Raw genomic sequence first — 23,602 nt, 5'->3', positions numbered from 1 at the left:
ATAAATATGATGATGTAGAAGTTACAAGGGTGTAAAGAACTGTGCATTGAAATAAATAAAATAAAAAATAAGCCATCGCAGAGCCCAAACCCTCCTGTATTTTCCCCCTTGGCACAACCTACACTCTTGTTTAATGAATAAACTTTTATCTCCTTGAGTCCAGATGATAACCTTCCTCCCATAAATCACCAAGCCACCGTCTGCTTGGCTGACTCGGCTTTGAATGACTGAAACAAAGTGAGTGATTTAGTGTTTTCACAGCGTCTTCCTATCCCAAAACAGCTTAAGAAGATCACATAAAAGGTTTCTGAAGACCTGGGGTTTGAAGGAATAGAGAGCCTGACAGGTGGAAACTCAGTGTAAATGATCAACTTATGATTGGATCCAGCAAATCAATGAAACAAAGTTGCATAAACTCCATCTCCAATGTGACAAGAGGCTAACCCGTCGATAGGATTGGAAGCACCTAACAGTTCCAAGCCAAAGGCAAGCCATATTACCTAAATGTTCTGAGCTTTCTTCATGAGCTCCATCGCCCTCAATACACACCATTATGGGCCGTTCAGCCCACTAAGGCATAAACTTTGTTAACAGAGATGTTTAATAGGATGTGAAACTCAGGTTTTTCAGCTCCATCCTCCCGATTTCAGGCCTTAGACCTGACATCTAGGGAATGGCATGCTGTCAAATTGGGAACTACAGATCTGCAGGCTCATTCCAAACGTTTCAGGACTTGGCATTTTGACATGTTCAGAATCACCCTTGCATTGTTGGTTTAGACATGCACAGAAACACCCTTGCATTTTCGTTATCCTGCAAATTCTGGGGATGCTGCTGCTGGTGCTGGAAATCATACCTTAGTCTCTCTCTCTCTTTGTTTGCCTGTCAGTCGGTCTGTCTGTCTGTCTCTGTAGCCTTTATCACTCAGCCAACGATGTAAAGTTCAACAAATTCAAAAGCCCTCACAAAACAATTATATATAATTTGTTAAATATTCATTTATCCATATTTGTGGGTTAGAGAGACCTCCACGAATATGAAGGGACAAATATTTACCTATTTTCATCCTTCATATTACAAACAAACAAAGAAAACCACCATTCTGCCTACCGGGGTGGGGGTAGTCTCTGGTATCGGGTGGCTGTGTGGGGTGGTGGCTGCCTTTCTGCTCCCAATCAGCTGATCACGGTCTCTGGAACCCACAAATACGGATCGACAAATATTTAACAAATTGGCTATATTCGTAGAAAAAGCGATCCATTTTTATATTCATCCTCATCTCTATTCAGCACTAAGATGTTTTCATGTGAGTTGTGCAACATTGGTGTACCATAAATCCGGGTGAAAGGGGAGGGGACTGGAGAGAGAGATTGTTGGCCCACATACTTGGGTCCATCTTGCCATTTGGAGCACTAGAATCACATCTCATGAGCTTCCTTGTTTCACAAGCTCTACCAACAAAAGCTCAAGTTGGCGGTTTGGGCTTCCTTTCAGTTGGCATTAAGGGTTCCATAAGCCCAAACAGCAGCATGGCTCCTGGAAAAATGCATTGTGAGATGGACACACCAGATGGACACAACAAAACCAAGAATAAACTGGCTGGGAGGGGTGACACCAAGAAAGAAAGGAAGGAAGGAAGGAAGGAAGGAAGGAAGGAAGGAAGGAAGGAAGGAAGGAAGGAAGGAAGGAAGGAAGGAAGGAAGGAAGGAAGGAAGGAAGGAAGGAAGGAAGGAAGGAAGGAAGGAAGGAAGGAAGGAAGGAAAGGGAGAGGAGAGGAGAGGAGAGGAGAGGAGAGGAGAGGAGAGGAGAGGAGAGGAGAGGAGAGGAGAGGAGAGGAGAGGAGAGAGGAGGAGATGGCAGCAGAGCAGAGCAGAGGAATTATACAAAAGATCAGAAGGTAAGAGAGCAGCACTTGATGGAAAACAGCCTGGGTTCCAGGACCATTTGGGGGAGTCCACCTTTGGAAAAGGGATGCTCAACACTCAAGAAGTGGAAGCTCCTATTATGCCTCAATAGAGCTTCTCCACAGCTTGGGAAAGTCATTTTTTGAGGGACTCGTACTCCTAGATTCCTTCGGTCAGTGAATGGAGAATGCCCCTGTCCAAGGAAATGTTCCATCACTTTCCAGCCAAGGACAATGCTCCAAACTACCACATAAGACAGCAGTATGCAGAGCTGCGGTTTGCTAATTCTAGCCTTAGCTGGTTCTCAACCTTTGGCCTTCCAGCCATTTAGGAATCCAGCTACTAAAAAGCTTGACCTCTGGGCCATGCTGGCTGGGACTTCTGGGAATTGAAATCCAAATACTCTGGACCCGTCCGAGATTGAGAATCGCCACTCTAGTGGGATTCGTTAGTCAACTCCCTAGGATATGGTGTTGCGTTCCAGCTCTTATGACTCCACTTTGGCTTTTATGTAATGGGCTGTTTCGATCTGACTTGTTCAAGATGAAGCATTTCCACTAAACTAGTGATAAATTCTGACAGCGACGGCAGCATTAAATCATGACCCGTGGCAGCCCATCTTTCTCGACATAACGGCCAAGTCAGTGACAAACCCCCAAGATTTTAATGCTTGGCAGTTCATGCAGACAATTTATGTCCCTTTACGCTTGTGGTCACTCCAGCATATTATTGTCGGGCAGGAGATTCTTAACCTTTCAAGGGGAATTTCCAGAAGATTTGGCACAAGATACTGCTGAGCAACTTACACCCAAAAAGATTGGGCATCAACACTATCTTGTGTCTGAATAATAAAAGAGCAGGGACCACAGATCAACAGCAGAAAACGTGCCTTGATAAGAGAAGGTTAGAGCTTCAATCCAAGCCGTCTCTGTATTTGGCTGGCAAGATTTCGGTCTGAAACTATGGGGAATTGTTCCCAGTCAGCCATTTTCTTATCATAGCCTCAACCCTCATCCAGAGCTGGAAGACTAGAAACCAAAGCTGTTGGGCTTTAAACGTGTCATGAGGAAATAAGATTCACTATCAAGACAGTCACACAAAGAAAAGTGGAAGGATGAGGGAGAACAGATATGAGATGGGTTGAGTCAGTATAGAAAGCACAGTGGCTATTAGTGATGACCTTTTGGAGGTCCTTAATTCATGGGGCCATGAGGCTAGCTCAGTGGTTTAGGCATCTGGCTGCAAAGGTTGGGAGTTTGAATCCTCCACTGGATCTCCTTGATAAGGGCTGGACTCGATGATCCAGAGGGTCCCTTCCAGCTCAGCAGCTCTAAGATCCTTATTATTATGCATTTCCAAAACAGTAGCTGCATTTTTCGGTCTCAGCATGACAGCAAAATTAAATAAGGAGGCATCAAAAGGAAACAAAGAGAGAGAGGAAGAGAGAATCTAATATGACGGCACTTCAAAGACTAACACGTTTATTTCTTTGTAAGCTTCTGTGGATCATTTTGGGCCACAAAAACTCACACTGAAACAGCCTGCCAATATTTAAAGGGCCATAATTTCTGCCCTTTTCTCCCTCTCTCTTCTTTTCTCCCACCCACTTTTCTCCTTTAATTTTTGTCAATGAGGTAAGTAAGAGGAAATTTGTAGCAACCAAGTTTGCCAATCAACTGGTAAAGTAGTAATGTTATAATAGCCAAGATCCTGTTGCGTAAAACAAGCCAAGTTATAAGTTTCTGTCCATTAAATAAAGGGCCCCTACCACAAGTCTGGAGGGTGTGCACACCCGCTGGCTTGTTTGAGCCTGAGAATCATGGCAGGGGCTCTTTATTTACTCATGAGGAATGGGCAGCGACTTACAACTTTGCTTGTATTACACCATAAGATTTTCATCATTGATTACTATCATTTGGCTAAGCTGCACACTCACCAAAGATAATGTCACATCTCACTACCACCAACTGCAAGGTACTCTCTTCACTATACAATTGCCTGTTATATAATTATGGTCATCATCATCAGTAATAGCAATAGTAATAAAGGTTACACATTGAATACTCATAGATAAGTAGACAGACAGACAAACCGATAGATAGATAGATAGATAGATAGATAGATAGATAGATAGATAGATAGATAGATAGATAGATAGATAGATAGATAGATAGATAGATAGATAGATAGATAGATAGATAGATAGATAGATAGATAGATAGATAGATAGATAGATAGGAGACAGAGAGAGAGAGAGAGAGAGACTAATCTATGTGATTCATTCATCCAGGACCATTTTTTTCCTCCTTGATTAACCAGAAAAGGCCATTTAGAAAAAGGAACTTTGATATGAATTCAGTCTACATATGGGAAGGTAAGTGAGGAATGAAACCTCTGAGATACAAGTTCAAAAGCAACAGAAGACTGGAGGAGAAGCAAAATGAAATGAAGTCCTGCTGAGAGGATCAATTAATGTGGTCTTCAGAAAGAAAACAAACAGAATATCCATCTAACTCTTACCAAAAGGTTTCTCTGCTGTTTCTGCCTCCTTTGGACATCTAATCCTTTCTCTGCTTCTAACATCTTCTTTAAAAAGTAAGACAGCTACTTCCACAGATACAACTAGCTCTCTTCTGCACCAATGCCTGGAGAATATGTGAGCACAAAGTGTAAGAAAACAAAATCCAGGAGGCCTTCATCTTCTCCCCTCACATAACGGCCAACGAATGAGCAGAAACATCTAAATGGGGCTCAAGTGTCCACAAATCATCTCTGTCTCACATGCAAGAATGATGTGGAAAACAAAAACAAAAGAACATGTTGATGGAGTCCAACCAAAGTTGTCAATTAATTTCATTGCATGGTCTTGCAATCAATTCTGGCTGAACAGCGGGTTGGGAATCAAGGATTGCTTTGTAAAGGGCACTAATGCAGGGAAATGGGCCCAGACACCACTGAGGCAGAGACCCCTGGCAGTGAAGTAAATATGATGGATAATGTTGTCAGTCAAGAGAAGAGCGCTCAGCAAGAATAGCTTTTTTTATGAGCAGAATATCATTGACTGATTATTCTGTGGAGAGAACTGTCGCTGGAAAAAATAAGAGGGTAAGATAAAATAGCTGTGTGTGCGGTAGGTATAATAAGAAGCTGTCTGTGGGGAAAAGATCAAGGTATTTGTTTTTGATAGAACTTCACGGCGGGATGTCAAAATAATAATAATAATGATATTGCAAGCACTGCAATGTTGATTTCCTTTCTCAAAGAGATTGCTAGGACAAAAAGTTAACCTGGATGGGTGTTTCCTGACAGTGAGGGGGACACGCTGCAGAATTCTGTTTACCGTGAATGAGCCCCATCCAAGCTTGTTCTCTTTAATTTGGGCTGGCTAGTACAGTGGTGCCTTGCATAAAGGGCACCCCATTTAATGACGAATCCGCATAGCGACGATGTTTTCTATGGGGGGAAATCGCTTTGCGATGATCGGTAAGCTGTTTCACTTACCAATTATCGCATAACGATGTTTTTCCCCAGCTGATCGGCGGTTCCAAAATGGCCACTAGGTAAAACTATGCGGGGCACCACTGTATAACATTTTAAATAATTTTCCTGGCTGAAAAAAAAATCCCCTTGTGCATTGTAGGCAGAGTAGAAGTAATTGACCACTAGAGGGCAAAATGGAGTTTTCCAGTTTAAAAAAGGAATTTGTAAGGGAAAAAAAAACAGGAGTGGGAGGTCACGTGGATGGGTAGAATTCTAAAGGTTGCTCACCTGGATTTGCATGAAGAGGCACCTTGACAAGGGATGTCAAATTCCAGCAGAGTTTCATTTCTCTAAGCTGAAAGCAAGATAAAAAGATTGGTACCCTTCTCTCAAGAACTGCATGATCTGTGGGGGGGAAAAAGGTCCCCAGCCTTCTTTCCCTCTGAAAGGAAAAACTGCAAAAATACACCAAAGAAGGGTTTATCTGAGTTCTAGCAAAATGTTCTGGCTTTCCACTTTTCCCATCTATTCATATATTTATCTTCCTCATTTCTAACAAGTAACTGCCAAGTTCTTCATGCCTTGACACCCCTTTTTTGGTGATCCATTGAAGAAAACATGCTATTTGGTGTGGGAATTGTAGTAATTCTGTGCAGGTCACTGTTTCTTTGGGTAGGGAGAGGAATGAACATGAAACAAGAGAGAAATCCTGTCACAGATATTTCAGAAGGGAGAAGCACTGTATATAGAAAAATCTCATTGCAAGGCGAACAGGAAGAATCCCCCACCTCCCCTATTTCTCACAGAGAGCAAGAGGCTGTGAGATACACACTCCTATTACTTAATATGCAGGCATCATCATCCACAAATCATTTTTCCGCATCCAGGATTTTCCTTGATTAATGATTGCCAAACAAGCTGCCATCAAAGGCACAGTAGCAAAGGCCAGTTGAGTTAAAACTGCCGTATTTCCCTGGAGAAGTTTGTGATGTTAAACTGTGGAAACTTTGAGAAGATCAACATTTTGGTAACATTTCATTTCTGTTATCTTCCAGACGTTTGACATTTTAAACTCCTCTATCCCTGCAATGAAGGAGACAAAGAGTAACTGGCGAGGAATAAATAGTACATTGTAAATTCTGGTGTAAGACCTATGGCAAACCAACTCAAATCTCAAAGCAATTAGCAAATGAATAGGTACTAGAATGCAAAAAAGGTGGTGTGAGGAGAGAGTGCGAAAAGTGGGGGGGGGGAATTAAAAAATCCTTCTTGGGGGATGCTTCGATTCAATCCAGAATGTATTTGAATGTCACAAGCTAATATTTAATTCTGTGCAAATAGATGGAAGAGACCTTTAAGTATCTCCAAGGAACAAATGAATGAGGCCATCTCTCAGTTGACTTTAATTTCAAAATTGGAGTGTGACTGTGATACTGTGGTAGGTAGAAAAGAAGAATTCTGTATCTCTAAGGAAGATTTGAACAACTATTTTTTTTCAGATTCAGAAGCCTATGTCCTTCAAATGTTCTTATTCCAATGAACTTCTTCCAATGCAAGAGTTCCTGTGAATTTCAGAAAAACCACAACCATCCTCCAGAAGGCTCACACATAGTCTATGAAATTTGTGAGTTCTTACCTTTGAAGAATGGATTTTACTCTTTGCTCATATTGCCTCACAACCTGTTCTTCAAATGTCCTTCCTTTGCCACATGGAATGAAAGTGTGTGAGAGGGAAAACACAAACTCAAGTTCCCTTGAGTGCTGAGAACCAGTTGAATACTTACTCAAATCATGAACATTGCGTAAGGTAAAGGTAAAAGTTCCCCTTGACATTTAGTCCTGTCGTGTCCAACTCTAGGGCATGGTGCTCATCCCCGTTTGTAAGCCGTGGAGCCAGCGTTTGTCCATAAACAGTTTCTGTGGTCATGTGGCCAGCGTGACTAGACACGGAACTCCATTACCTTCCCACTGAGGTGGTACATATTTATTTACTCGCATTTACATGTTTTCAAACTGCTAGGTTGGCAAGGAGCTGGGACAAGTGATGGGAGCTCCCTCTGTCGCATGGATTCGATCTTACGACGGCTGGTCTTCTGACCTTGCAGCACAGAGGCTTCTGCGGTTTAACCCGCAGCGCCACCACATCTCTAACATTGCGTATCTCTAAAGAAATCACATGAAGCATCTTGTGGTGTTTTTTTTTTCACCCCCAATGAAATGTAACACAAAAAAATTGGATCAAAATTCCAACCAGGTCAATGTGGCTCGTCCAAGATTAGGTAGAAAAGGAAACTTCAAAACTGAAGTCCTTAAAAATAAAAACTGTGCATTTTTTTCAGCCCTTTTGTCTTAATCCAAAGGCTAACAGAATCTCATAAACCAACTTTGATGATAGCCAAGAGATAAAACCACTTTCTGGAAAGAATAACATGGGCTGAAATCCTGTTGTTGGGTATAGTAATTTGCACCAGAGTAAGCCCATGAGGGATTTAGTGAGTCAACTAAATGTATCATTTTTATGTTGTTAGCCGCCTAGAGTGGTCCTAACACAACCAGATAGGCGGGATATAAATAAAATAAATAATAATAATAATAACTCCTCCATATGGTCCAATGATTTAAATAAGCCTACTCAAAATATGACCTGGGGCTGGTGTACAAGTAGTATTTGTATAAACAATAAAGACAGTTTTCTTTAGGTTTATTTATCCATTAACTTCATTTCTCCACCATTCTTCTATCTGAAGACACACAGGACAGCACACACACCATAAAACGTACAGAGATGGGCATGACCCCCCTGTTTGGTGGTTTCTTGTGGCTCGTTTTCTGCTTCTGAATGGGTGCCTGTCAAAGGAAATGGGGCTGGGAATTTCGGACCACCCGTTTAGCCAAAAAATGAACAAGAACAACAAACTGACAGTTCATGCCCATATCTACAAACAACCATTATATATGTAACAAACATGGCAGTCAAATAATAAAAATGCTTCACATAAATGGTTAAAATGAAAATAAAAAGAGAGTCCACCAAACAACTTTGTCTTGTGTACATTACCACATAGTTGTTGTTGTTGTTGTTGTTTTTGGCAACCTGAGCGTTGGAATAGCAATTTTCTCACACCAAAATTTTATTAGCTTTTGGCTCTTTCTTTTAAGCTTTTTTTTTCTCCTTATATTTTCCTTTTCCTTAACAAAAAAAAAAGATCTTGAGGGGAAAGGAGGTGGGATATTTATTGAATTTTGTTTGTGAGTTGTCATGTAGGCCATATTGAGAACTGACAATATAATGTATCACGGTGCCCAGAATCATTTGATATTCAGGTTTTGCTCCTGTAGCTGAGAAACCACAATAACACAGTTAAAAAGGAAACAAACAGTGCTTAACCACTACACATTAACAACAGATGCAACCAGTTTTCATGCAATTATGTTTCACGAGAATCCCAAGAAAGCAAATAGTAGCATCAAGTAAATTCAAACCAATTCCCATATATTACCAACTTGTTAAACGGCCAAAATAAAAACCAAGCAAACCAACTGCCCATCTTCACCCAAATACTTATTGCTTTTTAAATTCCTATAATCAAAATCAAGCACCGAGCACTTTTATTTGCCACAGAGCATGGGTAGGTGTGAGCTTGCCAACCTCAACCTTAGGAATGAACCGCAACAGATGGGAAGCCCTGACATCTGAGTGTTCAGCCTGGAGGCAGGCGGTACATCATGGCCTCTCCCAATTTGAAGAGACCCTTGTCCAGCAGGCTGAGGCAAAGAGGCAGTCCCGGAAGCAGCAAAACCAGGGAGCTGGACAGGGGACAGATTGGATTTGTCTTCAGTGTGGAAGGGATTATCACTCTCCAATTGGCCTTCTCAGCCACACTAGGCGCTGTTCCAAGTCCTCCATATAGAGACCTGGGCCATGTGGGCCAAAGCAGATCAGACAGATGATTGTCTAATTTTCACTTGAATGCCTCCAGTAGTGGAGCGCTCACCACTTCCTCCCGGGGTGCTTGGTTCCATTTTTGTACTGCTCTAACAGTTAAGAAGTTTTTCCTGATACTCAGCCTAAATCTGGCTTCTTTTGGCTTGAGCCCATGATTCTGTGTCCTGCACTCTGGGATGATCGAGAACAGATCCTGCCCCTCGGGAACAAACACTTTAGTCTGTTATAGTTATTTTTATATAATTTATGTTTTATATAATTTATGTCTTTTCATTTGTTTTTCATTTTCATTTCCCAGAGTACCAATTTACTAGATGGACAGTATGTATGTATGTATGTATGTATGTATGTATGTATGTATGTATGTATGTATGTGTGTGTGTGTGTGTGTGTGTGTGTGTGTGTGTTTGTGTGTGTGTGTGTGTGTTTGTGTGTGTGTGTGTGTGTGTGTGTGTGTGTGTGACTCCATGCCATTTTCTCTTACTTTCTTTCATCCATCACCCCTCTGCCCACAAGGATTACAGTGAGTATATATCATGACTTCCACTTTCCCGACTTAAACATGCATCCACTCATTCAGTAATGCAATGCAAAGAAGCACCATTTTAAATGAGATTGACAGACCGATCATGCTGGTATCTTTCCTTGAAAGCTGCTGAAAATCTTTTTGGGGCTGAGAGGAGGTTTAAAAAAGCAGTGTGTAGCTTAATCTTGCAAGGAGAAGAGGTTTATCAATACAGTGTCCAGAGCGGGAGAAGAAAATCAAATCACAATTATTATGCTGCTTCTGTTGCCGCCAGAAAATCTGCATCTGAAAGAAGATTTTAAACGTCAAGCCAGATTAAGAAAGGACTATTGCATTGAGCAGCCACATCGCCTCCTGTTCCTGGATGATATTGGTGGGCAGCTGCTAAGAAATAGACAAAGGGCCTTTTCGGCAGCTGCCCCCAGACTATGGAACGCCATCCCGAGTGAGATTCGTCTGGCGCCAATGCTGATGACGTTTTGGCACCCGGTCAAAATCTTCCCATCCCAGAAGATTTTTAATTGAAATAATATCAATTGCAATGCATTCCTATGAGAAACCGATTTTCGCAAGATGAAAATTTCGCAAGACAGCGTTACTCGCGGAACGAATTACATTCGCCTTGTGAGGCACCACTGTATAAAAAGTGAGATGGGGAGCATTGTGCTCTCCAACTCCACATCCTTCTCCTGCATGCTGAATTAATGACCAAAAAAACCAAACAAACAAAAAACACCACACACCCCATTTAGGGATGTAGGGGTAAATTTGGAAGATTGGTTGCTCATTACGACAGTCCTTAAAATTACCCCTCCCCTCAAAAATGGCCAGAAGCTGGATGAGCAAATGAGGAGCAGGCCTTTTGAATAGTGTATGGCTCTTAATTGCCCTGCCAGGACCAAAGTGCCCTCAAATACTGTGCAGTATAGCAAGGATAATTTGTAAGAATATACTGTTCCAAAGAAAACCCATTTCTGTCCCACCTTCTGGCTCACTAAATCACTGATTTCCCAATCTGGTTACTATTTGCAATGACTAATTGTTGGGTTAAATTTTGGCCCTAGCCTGCTTGAAACGAATGGGTCACCTCTTATGTCGTTCCCCATTTATTTCAAGAGGATCTATTGCAGCTGAAACGAAATTGAACTTATTCAGAAACATGGCTGGAGAGGGAAGAATTAAATCTCACTTGATACCCAGTCAATCCACTGATTCATGTGGATTGGTCTTCAATACTCTAGCTTCCTAGGTGGCTTTCCAGAGATGGCAGAAGTGACTTTATAGCTTCCTGAGGTAATTGGTTCCATTTTTGTACTGCTCTAACAGTTAAGTCTGTCCTGTCTCCCCTCAGTCTTCTTTTCTCAAGGCTAAACATGCCAACTTCTTTCAGTTATAGACCTCTTGCATCAGGCATAGTTTCCCTGTCAGTTTAGCAAATCCAAATAAATTCTTTTCTGTCTATTTAAGATGAAAAAGGCATTCGACGTTGCAACCCCCTGCTTTTTATATATATTTATTCTTCTTACATTTCAATTGGCCTCCTTCAAGAGTGGGGGAAAAAAGGCTTATATACATGAAGGCAGACACTCATTCTGCATGCGCCCCAAGGTAAAATTTAGTATGTACAGCCTTATTTCTGTCTGGAAAGCGCATCTCAGCATTGCAGGGATATATTAAAATGCTACAGAGCTTCAAGCTCCGGACCCAGTTTAAATCCACACAGCTGTAAATAATCTACCATTTCTTCTCCTTCCTTCCTTTTTTTTAAAAAAAAGCAAAGCAGAAAAAAATATCGGCAAATACAATTAGAGATGAAATACTTTTTAAGAGAAGGAACCGAACGAGCTGGTAATAAAACGGCACAAGCAACAGTCTCACTAGAGATTCTTATTCTGATGGGAGAGCACGGGGGTGTGCATTTGTATATGTGTGTGAGGGGTTGCGTTCCCAAGCTTCTGCTGAAAGAGTGACTCACTGAATAACCAGAGAGCCAGTCTTGGGAATGTGAGTTCATTTTTCAAGGAAGTTTAGAGAGGAAGCAGGGAAAAAAATCTATTTTGATCCAGTCACAGGCAGGCCATGGTGAGCCTCAAGGTCAGACATCACAGGTGGCTCTGAAAAACAAAATAAAAAGAGAGATACAAATAATAGGAGGAGGGTGTTTCCAACCTGAGCCTCTGAAACGGACAGGTGCAGAATGCCTGTGGGCCCCACAGATGGGCCAGCTGTCTGGATTGATCAAGAACCGGGTGGAAGAAAAGTGGGTACAAATATCCCCTTTGATAAATATATTTCCCCAGATGTTTCAAGCTTTCCAAACAATTGCACTGCATGTTCGGGTGATGTTCCCACAGAAGGACGTGAAAATCTCTCAGTCCCAAGTTTGTTGCTACCTACCGTTACCCGTCTTTTTCATATCAGCTTCCAAGACTTGGCTTTGAATTCGCGCACCAGATTTGCTGTTCGTATTTTTTAAATGGGCTCCTCGCAATGCTCTTTCGTTTGATGTTTTGAAAATATCCCGTACGCCTTGCACACTTGCAAATTTTGAGACCACATGCATGTCTTCCCACAAAGGGTCTTAATAATATCTGTGTGCCGTCAAGTCAATTCTGAATTATGGTGGTCCTTTTTGAAGATTATCCAGGTAGAGATAGGCATGAGCCAGGGCTTGCGATGTTTGTATCAGTTTGGTTTTTGGACAAACAGATGTTCAGTGCCCAGAGGAGGTGGGGCAGGGAAGCCGGGGCACTGCATCGGAATGGTCACCCACTGGAGAAGACGGGCTGGAAAGTGCTTAACACCTGCCCAGCCAAAAGACAAACCAATCTGAATTACCCAGGGTGAAAACAGAGTTTTCCTCGAGGTGTCATAAACCGAGCTACCAAAATGGCTGAAGGCTTCCATTTTGTTTCCCTAAAATCAAGTTAAACACTGCCAGTAGGGTAACACAAACTTTTCATAGGAACCTTAGGACATCTCAGTCTCCATCCAAGCCATTGTGTGAAATAACAATAGTCAATATATTGAAGCTTTTCAACTTCTCCATCCAAAATTATGCAAGTAAATCATCAAGCATTCTGATGTCCATTAACAGTATCCTTAAAATAGGAGAAACAAGATTTTTTTTTACTGGTGGTGACCAAGAGAAAAACAAAGAGTAGGCAGGAAGGGAGAATCGTCCAGTGAAATAAAATGTCCAGGACTCAGCTGTGGAATATAGGTAGTCAGAGTAGGTGCAAAATGGTAAATGGAATCTGAGCTTCTTGCTTATTTCACACTCTATGGCTATAATGCCTGACCAGATTTTTAGACTTTGCCAAGCCAAAATCAGGTATTTCAAATACGGTTTAGCAGTCCTATCCATCCATCCATCCATCCATCCATCCATCCATCCATCCATCCATCCATCCATCCATCCATCCATCCATCCATCCATCCATCCATCCATCCATCCATCCATCCATCCACCCATCCATCCATCCATCACTTTATATGTGCTTTAATTTATTTATTACTTTAATTTATATATGCCAAAGCACTATCCTGGGCAGTTTAAAAGCAATTAAAAGCCAAAGCAAACTAACAATGGACAGTAAAATCAATCTCAAATAACAGTGACAAAGCATAAACATAAAAAACAATAGCACCAAGAAAAGTTCACAATAAAGCGGACCGAATGGGAGTCACTCAAGCGGGATTGGATTGAAAAGCCTATCTGAAGAGTAGTGTTTTCAGCTGTCTCCTAAATGGGTACAGGGAGGGGGCCAGGAGCAGTTCCTCTGGGAGTTGATTCCATAGTCTCAGTGGCACCATAGAGAAGGGCCGACCCCTTAGTAGAAGATCTCTGGACTCTCTTGGGGTGGCTACCTGGAGGAGCTAGTCTGAGAGGATCTGGTGGGTTGGACAGGTGACATTGGGGAAAGTGACTCCATTTTGTTTTCTGAAAGGCTTGCAGATAGCATAGCCGTGCACTCCTGGATGTCACAGATAATACGGGCAGTTTTAGATAAGAGAACAACCTTCACAGAAGCGGGGGGGGGGAGTCGGGGAAGGGAGTCTATCAATACTTATCTTCCATTCAGTCTTTATGCTAACATTCCTCCAGGGTCCCACCTTCTTTCACTTAATGAATCAGCCAAGATGGAAGAAGAATGTGCTATGCAAATTTGTTAAATATTCAGCAGCTTCTGTTAACTGAATTTCAATCAGTAAAGAGCTCTGGACCGTCTGCATGAAAATATTCTATTTAATGACTCTCTTTTGAAATAATAATTTTTAAAAAATGCTGCTTCACTTGAAAGCATGCCTTAAACTTCATAACCATGTTTCTCCCATTAGCATTTCTCTGACCTAAAGACTAATTCTGATGCCTGTGGGGTAAAACTTCTCTTACTAATTAGTTCTTCTTGGTTGTAATCCAGAAAAATGACAAATTTCACCTTGTTTTAGATGCCTCTTGATAACTGTTTAAGCCGACAGAGAAAGCCCGGGTAATATTTAGCAGGCATCATTCTCATTCCCCTGTTGCTTCCCCTACCCCTTTTAGGAATTTATGGGGAGATTTTTACCTAATGTTTATTTATTTATTTATTAATTTATTATTTTTATTAAAGTCTCATCCTTTCTAGACAGGTGTGACCTGATAAAGGTGATCGTTTATTGGCAAACCCAATGGACAGCTCCTGGAACTAGGGAACTGAAATAACCACACACACATGTTGGCCAGAATAAAACTGGTAAAGCTTTACAGTGGACCCTCTACTTACGAAATTAATCTGTATTGGAATGGTGGCTGCAGGTCGAAAAGTCTGTAGGTCAAGTTTCCATTGACCTACAATGCATTGAAAACCCAATTAATGCCGTAACGGGGCATTTTTGTTCCATTTTGTGTTTTTTTTTCTGGTCTGTAGGTTGATTCTCCGGCTGCAAGTCAAACCTAAATTTTGCGGCCAGAGACGTCTGTAACTCAAAAAGTCTGAAAGTCAAGCCGTCTGTAAGTCGAGGGTCCGCTGTATGGGTTACAGCTGCAAATAGCCCTTTGGTGCTAGTATAGAGGAAGAACTCCTATCCGACACCCCACCAAGTGACTGATCGCAACCATGGGGACAGGTGGCCCCCTCCCAATGGGAAATGGAAAGCACACAACTGCCCCCAAGCTGATCATGCATTTGACCTTGCCACCCCTGACCCATGGAGGGGCACCACCTGGAGGAGGTCCCACACCTGCCGGGAACCTCCCTCCACCTCCTGGATCCATCCTCATGCTTCAAACCACCACAAGATGCAGGAAAGAAGATACAAAACAGGCTGGTTGCTGTCATGGCCGGCAGCACTTTTTATGCCTCCCTGGAGGACCACAAAGAAAACTGCCTCAGCCAGATCCGCCCAGAAGCTTCTCCCCTCCCACCTGCCAGCCTGATTGGCTGGTTTGAACCAAGAGCAGGTAGAAGCCCCGCTCAGCACCAAGGCCTTTGGGAAGAAGGAAGCTTCCGCAGAGGGACCCCAACATCCCCTGGTTTCAAGGCTACCTCCACTGACAAAAGGTGGCCTCACAGTGAATCCAGGACTGGGCCATTCTGAGTCTGGGTTTCTCTGTTTCTCCCGAAGGCACATGGACTGTTTAATGCATCGGCAGCATCTTACCAATGGACTACTGCTTAGGCTGGATTCACACATCCGGCTCAACGCCCCATCCAAGTCTACCCTGCAAACGCGGTTTGGGAACACGTTACCTGTCGGGGTGTCTTTCCCCTCCGTCATCTGCCCGACGCACTAGATCCTTCCAGGCCAGGCTCCTCTGTGTAGCCACCTCAAGAGACGGCCAGAAATCTTCTACTAGAGGTAGGGCCTTCTCAGTGGTGGCACCAGTATCATAGAACCAAGTCCCAGAGGAGCTGCAACTGCCCCCTCCCTTTGTATTCATTTAGGAGACAGCTAAAAATGCGACTCTTCAAGGAGGCCTTTCACGCTGACCCCGTTTGAGCTTCCCGCCTCTTGTATCCGATTCAGGCTGAGAATTGCCTGCGTCACTGGATTTTCCAGTTCTTAGGCTTTGTTTTATTATGAGTATGGGATAATAGCGTTTAGTGCTTTCTTTTGTCATAGCTCTGTTTTAGTGTTTGTAAACTGCCCCTTCAGCACTAATGGGATGGTAAATAAATAAATACATGGATGGATGGATGGATGGATGGATGGATGGATGGATGGATGGATGGATGGATGGATGGATGGATGGATGGATGGATGGATGGATGGATGGATGACCTGAAACCCTGTACAGTGGTGCCTCGCTAGACGGTTGTCCCGCTTTATGACAAAATCGCTTTACGGTGGTTTTTTGCATTCATTTTACCCATCACAAAACGATTGTTCCAATGGGGCTTTTTCACACCACGATCACCTGCACCCACTTTAGAGCACTTCAGACGCTTTTCCTGCACAGTCAGGAAAAGCCTGCAAAGTGCTCTAAAGCGGGTGCAGGTGGTTTTGGGGCTCCCTCGCCAGGGCTCTGATGGTGCAGGAGAAGCCATCAGAACCCTGGCAGGGGTGCCCCGAAACCACCCGTGCCCGCTTTAGAGCACTTTGCAGGCTTTTCCTGCACCATCAGAGGACTAGTGGGGGACTTCCAAAGCTGGTGATCGTGGGGAGGGGACCCCCCCCGCCAGTCCTCCCATGGTGCTTCCCCAGCTCCCTACCCCTTAAGTTCCTTTAAAAAAAATTTCCCCTAGGAACACATTAATTAATTTTCAATGCATTCCTATGGGAAATGTGTTTTTGCATGATGGTGTTTTCGCAAGACAGTGATTTCTGTGGAACGGATTAACATCGTTTTGCGAGGCACCACTCTACTAGAAAGGGCTCGCTACAAGTGATCTCCTTTTTTTTCCTGCTTTGAAAGAAAGGATCCTTGAGCTTTGGAAACTTGGCTGAGCAAATGGCATGGGGTGTTTCTAACTCTTGGAAGTTCCACGGAGGCAGCTGCTGGAGATGCTAGAAAAGGGATTCAGTGTGATCTTCTCCCTAGCTTTCCCTTTGCGGTCCTTACCTTGCCAGTCTGCAGAGGTCAGAGTCAAGGAGCCTCCTTGGCTCGGGCATGTGTGAGCAGGCTTGATTCTGTGTTTTGTGCATAGGCCCCATGCGGTCCTTCTACCAGCTGTCCCCTGATCTGGTCAGAGAGTGTATAGCTATGGACAGAAATAGCCTCGGTACAGTTTATCCTACGAATTAGTGCAAAGCACCATATAAGGATTAGAACCTGATCTGGAAAACTGAGTATGTCCAAAACAGGAACATAAGACTTAGCTGGGAATGACTGATGCAGTCATTTGATGCCAGAGGTGTGTTATTTATGCCTCTGGTGTGTTATCTGGTTGCAAAGTAAGCATGGGAAGTCTTATCAGTTTCACTGTTTCTGCATCTGGATTATTTAAAAGCATTTCATTTTGAAAATGTTCCATGGTAATAAGGGAAAATTAAGCAGCCCAATACAAGGATCCAAAACGAAAGTGTGCTGCCGCTTGGCAGATATAAGCAGGTATGGGGACACAACCCACAGAACTTGCTGTCAAGTTGGACTTAAAGTGCACTTGCGACTTGACTCGGGGTTTGTTTGTTTTTTCAATGACTCGAACTCAACTCAGAACTCAGAACCCACCCACCCCTCCCTTTTTTCTCGGGTCAAAAGCTTGTTTTTAATAAGGACTCGGACTTGAGAGGTCTGGCATTCAGGACTTGGTTCCAAAGACTCAGACTCAAAAGAAAAAGAGGAAGAGGAAGAGGAAGGAAGGAAGGAAGAGAAAAAGAGAAAGAAAAGGAAAAGAGAAAGAGAAAGGAAGAAAAAGAGAACGAGGAAGAGGAAAAGGAAGGAAGGAAGGACGGAAGGACGGAAGGAAGGAAGGAAGGAAGGAAGGAAGGAAGGAAGGAAGGAAGGAAGGAAGGAAGGAAGGAAGGAAGGAAGGAAGGAAGGAAAAGAGAAAGAGAAAAAGAGAAAGGAAAAGGAAAAGAGAAAGAGAAAGAGAAAGAGAAAGAGAAAGGAAGAAAAAGAATGATGAAGAGGAAGGAAGGAAAAGGAAAAGAGGAAGAGGAAGAAGAAAAAGAGAATGAGGAAGGAAGGAAGGAAAGGGAAAAGGAAAAGAAAATGAGAAAGAGAGAAAGGAAAAGAGAAAGAAAGAGAAAGAGAAAGGAAGAAAGGAAGGAAAGAAGGAAGGAAAAGGAAAAGGAAAGGAAAGGAAAAGGAAAAGGAAAAGGAAAAGAGGAAGACGAAAGAAGAAAAAGAGAATGAGGAAGGAAGGAAGGAAAAGAAAAACAGAAAAAGAGAAAGGAAAAGAGAAAGAAAGAAAAAGAGAATGAGGAAGGAAGGGAGGGAGGGAGGGAGGGAGAGAGGGAGGAAGGAAGGACCTTAGGTTTTTTTTTTTCAGTTGAGAATATGGAGACATTTGTAAATGTTCCAGGTAAGTTGGAAAACATGCTGAAAAAAATATCAGTTTTTGGGTGAGGCATTCCCGAGATGGAAGAAACCACACTGCACCTGCCTGCTGCACAGGTGTTAAAGAAAAGGTAAAAAGAGATACCCAAGTTCTGAATAAATAGGGAACCAAACAGACTGTTATTGGCCTGGTTGGACAAATGAGTCTAATTTCTCTCCCACTTGATTTTTTTTTAAAAAAAAAAAACCATGTCTTTGCCCTATTGAATATAAAGTAATTCACAAAGGTTGGCAAATTCACATGAAAAAATGAACTGAAATGCAAGTCTCATCTACGTTTACCTGGCCATCAACTTCTTGGTTCAAGTCCATGTGCTGATTTGAGTGGATTGTGACCGTGTTCCTCAAAGGGATGCTTCTTCCCACAACCTTTCTTAGACTCATGGAAAGCCGGACTCGATTCACAAGAATAAGGCGTGAAAACTGGTGGAAGTAACATCAGCAATTTAAGATATGCAGATGACACCATCTTACTGAGAGAAAACTACGATGATTTGAAACACCTTTTAGTGAAAGTGAAAGAAGAAAATTCCAAAGCAGAGCTGCACCTGAATACCAAGGCAAAAATCAGGACTTCAGAAGGACTACACAACTTAAGCGCTGACAATGAAGACATTGAAATAGTTAGATAATTTAGTATACCTTGATTCAATCATCAATTCAAACAAAGACTGCAGGCAAGAAATCAGAAGACTGAGACTTGGAAGGGCAGCAATGAAGGAACTAGAAAAGGTGTAAGGATGTGTCACTGGAAACCAAGATCAAAATTGTCCATACTCTTGTATTTCCGATCACCACAAATGGGTGTGAAAGCTGGACACTGAAGAAAGCGGGCCGAGGGGGAAATGATTTGTTTGTAATGTGGTGCTGGAGGAGAGCTTTGCAGATGCCCTGGCCTACCAGAAAGACAAACAAGTGGGTGCCAGAGCAAATCAAGTCTGAATGATCTCTGGTGTCAGAAATGAAGAAACTGAGGCTGTTGTACTTTAGGCACATCAGGAAAAGGCAGGATTCTCTGGAAAGGACCATAATGGCAGGGAAAGAGGAAGATGAAATATTAGATGGGCTGACTCCCTAAAGGAAGCTATAGGCTTCCGTTTACAAGAACTAAGCAGGGCAATTGAGGGCAGGTGACAGGTTTGGGATAAACCTGGAGGAATTGTTGAATACAATTTTGTACAATGAAATAAGTGTTTGTAAGAATCAGTGCTGTAGAAAGAAGTAAGGCTAGAATTTATCCAGCTGAGTAAATTGTAACAGGTGAGAGAGCAATCCCTGGATTGGCTAACCCTGGGATAAAGCTAGCAGACCTAACACACACACAGTGTGGGTTATTGGTGGTGTGTGTTGGTGTTGTTGTGAAGTGCTGTCGTCATGTTGCTGTGCTGAGTATACTGGAAGAAGCTGTGTCTTCATGCTGTATATTGGAAGAAAAACTCTGGCTACTGGACTGAACATATGGTATTTGACTGCTGAACTAATTTACAAGGACTTTGACTCTGATTTATACATTGAACTCTGTGGAAACTGCTGTGTATGACTTTGGGACTGGAAACAAGCACTAAGCTATACATGTATGTATATATCCTGTAAATAATACAATTCTGCTATCAACACTGCTTTATTGCTTGGCGTCTTCATCTCTCAGGGAGGTTCTTTTGGTTAGTGTCACCTGGTGCATCCTGGTAATACTGCAACTCTGTCAGCAGGACGTGTTGGAGATCACTCATTCATGGGGTCAACATGGGTCTTAGGTGACGTGATGGAACAGAACAGCAACAACAAACATTCCCTTTGCTCCTGTTCATGATGGGGAGGAGCACATTAAAAATGGAGTTGTCCCCACGTTGGATAAGGGAAAAATCAGTCAATAGCGATCAGAGGAAGAGGGACAGAGAACTATTTGTTTTTACTTTTCCAACACGCATCGGAAGCATTAAGAATATATAAGTTGATCTGGATCTGCTTTCTAAGTGCAAATATATCAGCAAAACCATGAGGGAAATCTCATAAACTTTCATCTCAGTTTTCAAAGCTATGAGAACTGTTTTCTGTGCAGAACTAACGCACACACATTTGTAGTTATTCGTAACAGCCCCCAAGGTTCTTCTTCTTCTTCCCTGAAATCCAAAATTATCATCACTTTGTTTTACAAAAGATGCTATGACTTTTTCCCCCAACCAAGGTTCCCCCCCCCCAACTTTTCCATCTGCTTTCTTGAAATATCTGAAGGGGGTTTGCATCAATGTTACATCTGAACACCATGTCCAGCTTTTTCCCCACTTATATTTCCTGTCATTTCGGCACAAGCATCTTGGGATACTACTTAAGGGTTCTTACTTTGATCAAAGAGAGAGAAATGCAAGATCATATTAAAGTAAAGGACATGCAGATATGCAAAAGAGAAAAATGATTTTGCCACTTCTCTGCCTCATCCCCTCGAGATAAAACTGGCAACATTAAAAAGAATGCTAACTGCGGTCTCTTTGGAATCACTATAAACCATTGGCTGTGAAGTGCTCGGATTGCACTCAATGGAAATGAAGCCTTCCCAGTCATTGCCCCAGCTGCTGAAGTGTTACGGAATGTTAATGAATATTCCAACTTCACTTAAGTGCTTGGAAATGGTCAGCATGGAGAACTCTTGTGCAAAAAGCCGAAGCAAAATGTAAATGGTTACCTTGCCAGTCATTGCCTTTTTATCACTCAGCCTAGATGGGATGGTTCCATCTCCTGCCACACCATCAAGTCTGAGGGTTTTTTTTTTTTTTTTTTAGTTTAGTGAGTGCAGCAGTAACAGCTGCAAGATACAAAGTCAAATTATATATTAAGGAGAATTTGTATTCCCTAAATCTGTTTTCCCTTCCTGCAGTAGTATTTCCTGAAGAGATATGTTCCTAAGGCATAAGACCTGAAAATTAATCATGTGTTTACCATCAAGTATCCAATCATAAAACAAAGCACGCTAAATGCAAGAAACCAAGATGCAGAAAACTGCATGTTACGTTGACTTAAGGGGAAACTATGAAGATATCACATCACACTTTGAAGTTCTAGGAAGAAAACTCAAAGACTTTTTGGGCCATTTAGTCTTCTTGTACATCCTATCAGTACTCAGAAAAGGAAAGGAAAATTACTCCGGGTGAGCAGCTGGCTATGGAGTTATTGCCAACGAGAGGGATTTGGATTTTGGAACCATGGACTATGTTTCTTGGAAGATGGATTGCTGGCAAGTGATGTGTTGTACATCACAAGGACTGGAAAGAATGAGTTTGGCAACAACATGAAGAACTTCATCAGGAGGGCTTTAAATTGAATTGGAAGGGGGAGGGAGATTAAAACTCAGAGGTGAAAGTGCACACACAATGAGAGGAACAGAGCAAGTAGCTCTAACGAGGGCCAGTAATAGTCTTCATAAAAATGTATAAAGGAAACAGCCACAAATCACACAATCTTTACTTATATACAAATACTAGGGATATCAGGAACAAACAAGAGGAACTGGAGATTGTAGTTTAGAAGGGTAAATATGATGATAGGGGTAACTGAAATATGATAGGATAACTCCCACGACTGGAATTCAGCAACTGAAGGACATAAATTGTTCAAAAAGGACAGAAAGAAGAGAAAGGGAGGTGCAACGTATGTCAAAAATCCATATTCCTGCTCAGAAATTCAGGAGGATGAGCTTGGTTGTCCCATGGAGAGCATTTGAATTTAAATAATTCACATAAAAATAAGACAAAAGCGGCAGTTGGCCTCTACTACAAGCCATCCAATCAAGGTGAAGATCAGGATGTGACCTGTGGGGGGAAATGGGAGAATTTCAGAGAGACATAATGTACTAGTGATGGGAGATTTCAATCATCCTGATACCTGGTGGGAGGCAAATGCTGACAAATGGTTTTTTTCCCCAAGAAATCTCTGGCTTATGTTACTGATAATTTTCTCCTGCAAATAGTGAAGGAAGAATCTAGAGGATTAGCTGTCCTTGACATGATTCTAACAAATAGGGATGACTTAGTAGATCAAATGACAGTAAGAGGAACTCTAGGGGTAAGTGACCATGTTATAGTTGAGTTCTTGATTTCAAAGAAAGTAAAAGCTGAGTGTAGGTGCATTTGTACACTAAATTTTAAGAAAAAAGCAATTTTAATAAGCTCAGCACAATGATATGTAAAGTCTCATGGCAGGAAATCTAACAAGAAAATGAATGCAAGATGGGTGGAAATTTCTAAAAATTGGAAATTCTAAAGGCATAACTACAAACCATTTAAAGACCAAAAACAGGTGGAAGACTTCAGAAATGACCAATGCAGCTTCACAAAAAGCTCAGAGGACCTGAAAACAAAACAAAAAAGGACACATCTAGAAAATGGAAGGAAGGCAAGGCTACAGGGAAGAGCACAGACAAATAACAAAGAGCTATAGGGCTGACGTTAGGAAAGAAAAAGCTGAGAATGAGCTGAGGTTAGCAAGAGACACTAAAAGCAACAAAAATATTCCTCAGGCGCATGCATGACAAAAGACAGAGAAAAGAAATGGTGTCTCAGTGAATCAGTGGGGATCAGGAGGCAATGGTAACAGATGGCCAAAAAAATGTAGAAGTGTTCAATTCCTAGTTCAGCTTGCTTTTCTCCCAAAGCAAGGTCTGTGACTCTCCTGGCAAATGTAAGGTAGATATGGAAGGAACAGGATTGCAGCTTGAGTAGTCAAGGAACACGTCATTACTTTGAATGAGTTCAAATTTCCATGGCCCAATGAACTGCAGCAGAATACTGGCCAATGCACTGGAGTCCATTCAATTATCAACTGACCTTGTTCCCTTTGAATATTCAAGAAAACAACATTTATCTGAGATCTGAGTTCTCTAACATTTATCTTTTGTTTTATTACAACCCTTCCAGGCATGGGAACATGCAGCTTTCCAAATGCTGCTGGACTGGTATTCTTCTCATCCACCCACTAATGGATATCCCAGATCATATCAAACAACCTCTAAAAGGCCACATATTTTCCAACCTTGTTCAAAATTGCAGAGAGTGAAATACACCAGGTTAGCTGGCAGGAAAATGACCATTTCAGCTCTCCAGTTTTTGAGTTTAGGCAAGGACCTGAATCCAGGTTTCATCCTTCTAAGCAGGTGGTCCCCAGCCTTTGATCCCCAGATGCTCTTCGGCTAAAATTCCCAGAAGTATTCACCATCAGCTGTGCTAGCCAGGATTTCTGGGAGTTGTAGCCCAAGACCATCTGGCGAC

The sequence above is a fragment of the Pogona vitticeps genome, chromosome 11, assembly GCF_051106095.1.
Source record: "Pogona vitticeps strain Pit_001003342236 chromosome 11, PviZW2.1, whole genome shotgun sequence".
NCBI classification, from domain to species: Eukaryota; Metazoa; Chordata; class Lepidosauria; order Squamata; family Agamidae; genus Pogona; species Pogona vitticeps.
This window is presented reverse-complemented; position numbering follows the sequence as displayed.